Raw genomic sequence first — 7,820 nt, forward strand, 5'->3', positions numbered from 1 at the left:
AACCATTCCCATTTCCCTCAGTTCCATGTATTGTGAGATGGACAAAGTTAAAAGAGAGATTAAAGGGGTTCCATGCACTGTAACAATGGTTTGATCGATGCTTCTTCTCTTGTTACGGGTAAAAATTATTGTGATAGATGACCATGCCTATTGAGGCAACAGTTTTATAAAAGACCCTAAATTGGCCTTGACCCTAGGTGCTCATTGGAGTCCCCTTGATAAGAATGTATTTTTAATTTATTTATTTTTTTAGTGGTTTTTGGGTTTTGGGAATATACATTATTTTTATGGGTACCCAATTACTAATGCTTGATGGTTTTGTGCATCCATATGTGGTGCCTACTAGACCCCTAGGTCAATCACCCTAAATTACAAAGGAATAACAACTACACAAACATGAAAAGAAACCTCCAAGGAAAAGGAGGGAGAAGAGCATGATGAGTTTCATGAATTCACGTGCAACATGGAAGGAATAACTATGGGAATACAACCAATATCTATTGATGACGTCACTCCACATCTATAGAGACACATTGTGGGGGTTAGATCCTCTCACCAGTGAGGCCTCCTTCACCAAAAAGCGCATGCCATGCTTTATTATCATCAACATGGGGATGATTAGATTTAGTAGATAGTTTTTCATTGGTATGATCATCTCTATGTAAATAATGGTTCAAGAGCCTAGACCTTAGATACTTGTTGTAGTTGCTGCAGCAACCCCTCCAAAAGTTCTAACCCTTTAAAATTTTGAAGCCCCTATACCATCCCCTTAGTTGTTGCTCTCTCTTAGGACCTTCTTTGGAGCCTTGAACTCTCTTCATCCTATGAACCTAACTCTCGAAAACCTTCAAAAGTTTGAGATCTTGTCCTAGCCATAGGTCGCCTCAAAAAAACCCTTGAAAACTGAAAAAAATCACGACCCTGCGACCTAACCAAATTTATGATCAAGTCATGTCACCAGGTTGCATGGAAAAGTTTACAACTTATCTACCCCATGCGACCTTGTGACTATGTGACCTCTCTAGGTCGCTAGGTTGCAGGGTCGCATGTCGCCTATCTATGCATTGTGCGACCTATGTGACATTGCGACCCCATGACCCTTGTGGTCATGAGGTCGCAAGGTCGCAAAGGTCTTGAAGCCAAACATGTCCGACCTATGTGACCTAGCAACTTCACGACCCCATGAGGTTGCAAGCGTTGAAAACACTTGAAATCACACAAGGGAGACCCCTACGAACCCCGTACATGCGACTAAACTTGTAAATATCGGGCCTGACCGATCATTTGGGAAATTCTCTCTGGTCACACGAAGGACTGCGACGCTTAATGACTGGAAGAGGCATGCGACCCTGTCAGGTAGCTGAATCTTCCCCTCCCTTGCTAATATTTTCTTTTCACCATTTATCTCCTTCTTCCACCCTGAACCTGCACATTCTAGACAGGGGGGTTTTATCCAAATTTTAGGCTCATTTTAACCAGAAACCCTTAGCTTCTCTATTTGTTCTTTAGGAACCCTTTTGAGCATTTTATTTAGCCATCCTCCTCCCAGGTTGGCCTGCTTTCCCTGAGGACCAAGCCATCTGATCTTGAGAGGCCCTAAGAACCCATCATGAGCCTCTTTTCAAGTATCAAATTCCCAAGGAAACAAGTCGCACAACCAAATGTTGTGATAGGCTTACGGGTGTGACCTTGTGACCCTTATGACCTCACGACCCTCTACGACCCATCATCATCTGCAACTTTGCGACCCACTCCCATATGCCACCATGTGACCTATATGACTTGCAACCTGTGCGATCTAGCTATGTTTACTGACCTACCAATTGCCAAGTCGCGCGGTCATCCTTGCGACCTCCATGACCCCTTGATCCCTGTGACCTTGCAACCTGCTAAGGAAATCTCTTCCCAAGATATGGAAACTATAATTTGTTATTTCCGCCAAGATTTATTATTCATGTCATCTCTCTCATCGTGAGATTTATGATTTGACATGCCGGGTGACGTTGATCTCGAGTGCATCTCAATATCCTCCTTTGATGACGAGATGAAACCCCCAGTAGTGAACTCTACTAGCAGGAGTTCTGAAGGTAGTGTGCATGAGATTCAATAGGCCTCGCTACCCCCCATATATGGGGATACCACATGCAATATCAACAAAAGCACCAAGTTCTCCTGGTTTGACATTTACGCTAAATTCGCTAAACATGAGATACCAAAGGACTAGGAGGATTTCCCAGTATACATAAATGTCAAGAGGTCGAAACTCCACAAGGTGGCCTCACATCCCCCACTTTTTCCATGCGCTGAGACCATTGAGTGGATCATATGGAATACAGACATGGATCAATGGATGGTAAGGGATCACTCAGGTGCACCGTTCACAACTATCTCCTCTACAAACATCACTACATATTACAGGTTACGCGAAAAGGAGGAGGCATTTAAGACCTAGTGGCTATCAAATTTTGTAATTCTGACCAAGCACATTCTAAGTGAATGGTGGCAAGACCATCTAAGTTCCACGTAAGAAGTGATCAAATATACAGAATAGATGGACTAAAGAAAGTTTATCATCTAATCGCCTCTATGATGAACCAATTGTATGACAGGCCTGACGTTGATGCTTTCCTCGAGACATGGGTCCCTATCATGTACGTCGTCACCACTAGGGTTACAATTTTCAACTAGGCCAACATCATAGCTTCAGTGTGAAGAAAAAAAATAGTTGTGGCTAAACATCTTGAGCCAAACCAGCCGTCAGAATTCTACATGGCCTCATACCTCCTGGATGCGGTCTATGCAAGGTGCCAGTTTGATCACTAGAGCTACAACTCAACCATAGCTGCAGCAGAGCCACTACATCAACATTACAAGATCTTCTGGAACCTTAGCTACAAGGGTATGCTCGACACCATCTCTGAATCATTTATTTCCCCACTATATGAGGTGATTTTCGAGGAAGATCTCCCTTGCATGTCAAATAGAGTCATGGAGACCATCATCAAAGTAGTGCATTGGTTCCCAATCAAACAGGGGACATTCATTAGAGATTTTGGTTCTTAAAAGACCCTACATGCACTCCCTCGATTTACCACAGATAGAGTACTCATGCAGGAAGTGTGCTATCATATGAGCTAGGGGTTTTCAAATACGATGAGCAAGGGGAAGAAGAAGCATTGGCCCGCATTCCCTCTCGTTATTGGGGCTTACACAGTGGAAAAATTCAAGGAAGTGGATGCAGAGGCAGAGTAACAATAGGGATGCCATTTTGTGACTCCAAACCACAATACATATGACCCAGAGAGGCTAGTAGCAGCTCACTACAAAAGGGCCAATTTCAACTGGTCACACTCACATTCCAAGCAGGATCATGAATATGGGATTAGGAGTTGGTAAAATTCCATAAGGGGACTCAACCCTAGTGAGTATCAAGAAAGAGATGATGAGCACTTGAACATTCCTAGGAAAACATGAGCCTTCAAGAGAGATCAAATTCTCTAAAGAGGAAGAAGGAGAAGCAGAAGGAAACTTGGAAACTCAAGAAACACAAGGAGAAAGAGGTAGAATATTCCCCAAGTGACCAAGAGGTGGGGGGAGATGAGGAAACATTAGAGTAGAGAAATGCAATCCTGGAAAGGAAAAACCAAGAGATCAAGAGGAAAATAGAAGAAGAGATCAAACAGTTACAATATTCAGGTGACCAACACTTCGAGGACCAGATTGAGAAAAGAAAGTGGCTAGAGGAAGAAGAGAGGAAGAGGAAGCTATAAGAGAATTAATTAATGGAATAGGAAGAGTAAAATTCCAAATAGGAAGAAGAAAGGAAGATGTGCGAGAAAGAGAGAAAAGAACAAGAAGAGATACATAGGAAAGACAAGGATCTCAAGAAGAAACAAGAGCATGAAGAGCAAGAAAAGAAGCAGCTAGAGGAGGAGAAAAGGTGGAGAGTAGAGGAAGAAAAGAGTAGAGAAGAGGAGGATAGAGTAAATAAGCAAAAAGAAGAGGTGGATAAGGAATCTCAACAAGAATCTGAGCAAGTTGAGCTACCTCCATTTTATGTTCACCCATCCACGCCCCTCACTAGAGGACATCTCCCTCCGAAGTAATTGGGAATTCCTGAGGAAGAAGAAGACGAAGTGTTGGACCTAATCAAGCTCACTTTTGATAAGGTTAATTTAAATATCATGCAGGAGAGAAGGAAGTGTTATGCCAGGAGCCCCGCAAAACCTTTATCAGTGACCATGGAGAAAGAAGTTGTTCTCAACACTACAATTAACACTAAGATGGTTGCGTCAGTCGGGACTGCTTTTGTGACTGTGACTGAACTAAATTTTTTTAGGATGAGAAAACAAATCGTGAAACTCCAGAACAAGCTTTACGCATCTGCGCAAAAGGTTGCTAAATCAGAAGAAGATAGAAGGAAGGCAGAAGAAGAAAATGCATCCCTCCGCTTGATGCACTCTAGTACAAAAGAGCTACAGGCTGCAATCAAGGGTGAGGCTGAAACCCTTGGTGGAGCCATGGAGATGGTTTATGAGTAAATGTCAAAACTGCATCATATGGTAGCTCCAATATTGGCCATACAAACACACACAAAGGAAAGGTCTATTATGTAAATGAAGTTGTTGAAGCTTTGGATAGAATGCATGAGTGGTCCACCAAGTACCCAAGTGCACCAGTAGTAATCAAAAAAAGATTGGATCACTACAAAAAATGTCAAAGTCCAACTCCACATCAAGATCCAATGACGAGATAAACTAGCCAATGATGTGGACAAAGTGTTTGCTTCTTATAGGCACCTTTTGAGTGATTTGGAGTTGATGATCGAGAACCATGGGGTTCCATCTATCAGGGAAATCGGGGAAGTAAACAATAAGGATGACATCTAACGGAAAATTCAAGCATTTGTCGACACTTTCAGGTAGGCTTCTGACTTAGACAACCTGCAGGTTACAAAGGAGAATATCGTGTGATACATGGTGGAACTGGTGAGAATGTACACAAAGCTGGTGACCCTAGCTAATCAAGTGAACATCAAAAGAAACATTCTCATCTTGGATGCCCTCGCGTGTCTACATAGACATGATAGATAACAACCACAGATAGCCCCCATAGTTGTTGAGTACAAGATTTGGCACACTTACCTAGTGGAGCAACTACATCTAGACATCCCAGAACTGTCTATTGTCAAGTTGATAGGATAAAATTTGCTTATTTTATGAAATTAGAAAACTAGAATAGAGTAGGGAAATAATAGAATATCTGAAGAGTCATAAGGAAGTCTAAAGGTAATGAGGTATTCGAGAGGTCATGAGGAAGTCCAAGGGTCACTCTCCCTTTTATAAATACACCCTCATGGCATATTGTAAAGGGACATTTAGCTTGGGACTTATTTTGGTACATATTGTTTTGAGAGAACTTGTGCTCTTCTAATAAATACAACGAGTAATAGTTTTTTTCCACTATCAGATTGGATGGATACTTTATGCAGAGATGCCATGGATATTATTAGCTCAGTGATTCGAAGGTTCCTATGAGATTTATTTTTATGTGTTGCCTCCTCGTGTATCTTCCTGTGCTATGAATCTTGTTTTACAACACATGGATGGTATATGATATGCTAGCTCTATGATTATATTGATGAATTGTTTTATTGGTATTGGCATAATCTTATTGTAGGCTGTGAATTCACTTGTTCTTGTTGACGCTTAGCTACTTTGAACTTGTTTATAGTTGTTAAGTGTATTCTTTAAATATGCGTGATCTTGCTTGAAGTTTTGCTAACAATGCTTTACTTAAGGTTCATATTGTAAAGATATAATATTGCTATTTATGGTATTCGTGTTATGATCATTCATCAGTTATTTCCCTTGGGAAGAACCTCCTCTCTATGAAGTTATGAAAGATCAGTTTAGGGCCTTGTGCCCTATTACTCATCAGTTCTCCAGGGGTCTGAAGTGCATTCCTGCCACTAGCTCTCTGCCTTAGCCACACACCTCCAAGCCTCACAATACGCGTCAAGGAGTCCTGGTTAATTATGTACCGCATTTAATCGAGATTATTTTGGATGATTATGCAGACGCTATTGAAAGGCTCTCGATTGAGGGTTTGTAAGGTCCCCCATCAGCTGAAAGAGAATGTCCAAGGAGCACAGTCACAAGGGGAAACAATCAAATATGGCAAGAAGAGACAACAGGGAAATCTAGAAGATACCCCGACCAACAACAAACCAATGAGAGGGAATTTTGACGTACCCTTGGGACAGGGGAATGAGGACAATATCAGAGATCACATTAATTTTTACAATAACTAGTGACTTTTCAGATTCCCTAGGAATCTAGGAAATTTTAGAAACATGAGAAACTTCTGAGACTTAGGACATTTAAGAGTTCCCGGGGTAATGGAAAACAACCACCCCACACTAGTGGGGGGTCAGGAACTGAAATTGATTCTGAGGGGAATAACAATTGCATCTTATTCCCTTCCCCACCGAGAGGCAACCATCGACAACCCTTGGCTTGGATGGCCCAATCCCCTTTAGGTTTCTGAGGCCCCCTCCACGATATGCCTCGTCACTCGGAGAAGCACCTTTCGAAGATTGAGCCCGAAAATGGAACCATGGTTGAGGATCATATCAACAATTTTTACGTAGCCTTGCAAATTATGAAGGTGCAATATGACAATGTAGCTTTTTGGCTATTCCCTCACACTTTCAAAAATAAAGTTGCGACTTGGGAGGAATTTCAGAAGACATTCCTCGAGAAGTTTTCAGAAGACAAGATGCATTCCATGCTCCTGACTGAGTTGAGCACATTGAAGTGCCATAAGAAGGAAAAGGTGAAGGATTTCAACCAATGATTTACCACCATCTTAAATAAATTTCCAATGGATGTGGCTCTGGATGATTCTATTATAGTCGACTATTATACTAGGGCCCTCCCATGGGATATCATTGTGTTTTTCAAACGTGAAGCCAAAGCCACCTTAGTTGAAAATTTCGTGGCAGCCCTTGTAGTAGAGAAATACATGTTATCTATAGGTGCCCTTGAGCATGATTCCCAAGAGGAAACTAAGCCGTCGGGCAAGAAAACTCAAGCCCCAACTAGCAAGTCTAGTGATAAGTTCAAATATTCTTTTGATTTAGAAGGGTTAGCCAAGTCCTCGAATAAATTGACAAATGAGGTCTCTGAATTGAAAATAAATAATAGTGAGGCATCTTCGGGAATTAAACTAGCCAAAAATTTCTTTCGAAAGACCAATAATCCACCCACGAAGTCATCTCAAGGCTCCAATACAAATTTCAATGTGGAAGAGATAGGAAAATATAATTTCGGCACTTTCCACCAAGCCTCTCACTCTGAGAATACCTGCCCGTAGTGGCTCCACAACATGATTGTTGTGGTGACCCAACTTTTGGAAGATCAAGCCAGAGCAAAAGATGAAGAAGATTTTAACACCCAAAAGAAGAAACCACACCTCCTGATGAAAATGCTTCTTCCATCGTTATAACAGTCAAAGTCATCTACGGGGGAGAGGTCCAATCCCTTCAAGAAGCTAATGTAGGAGACACTCCCCCCCTAAACCTCCAAAGGCTTACAACCTCAGGAGCAAGGGGCCAGTGTTAGACTCTACCCTTAAAGAGAAGAAAAGGGATTTATTGAGAAGAATCCTTCCTCCTAACAACACAGGCCAACCATCTGGCCCCTCTCCTCAGGGTTCATCTAGTCAAAGCCCAAAGGATGCTTTGGTGAGTGGTAAAGGAAACACATCCACATCTGGAATCTTGACCAAAACCACCCTCTCCCCATAGGTATCCCTGG

Source organism: Pinus tabuliformis, chromosome 4_1, assembly GCF_031772625.1.
Source record: "Pinus tabuliformis cultivar Carrire ecotype Pingquan chromosome 4_1, CPIR1, whole genome shotgun sequence".
NCBI classification, from domain to species: domain Eukaryota; kingdom Viridiplantae; phylum Streptophyta; class Pinopsida; order Pinales; family Pinaceae; genus Pinus; species Pinus tabuliformis.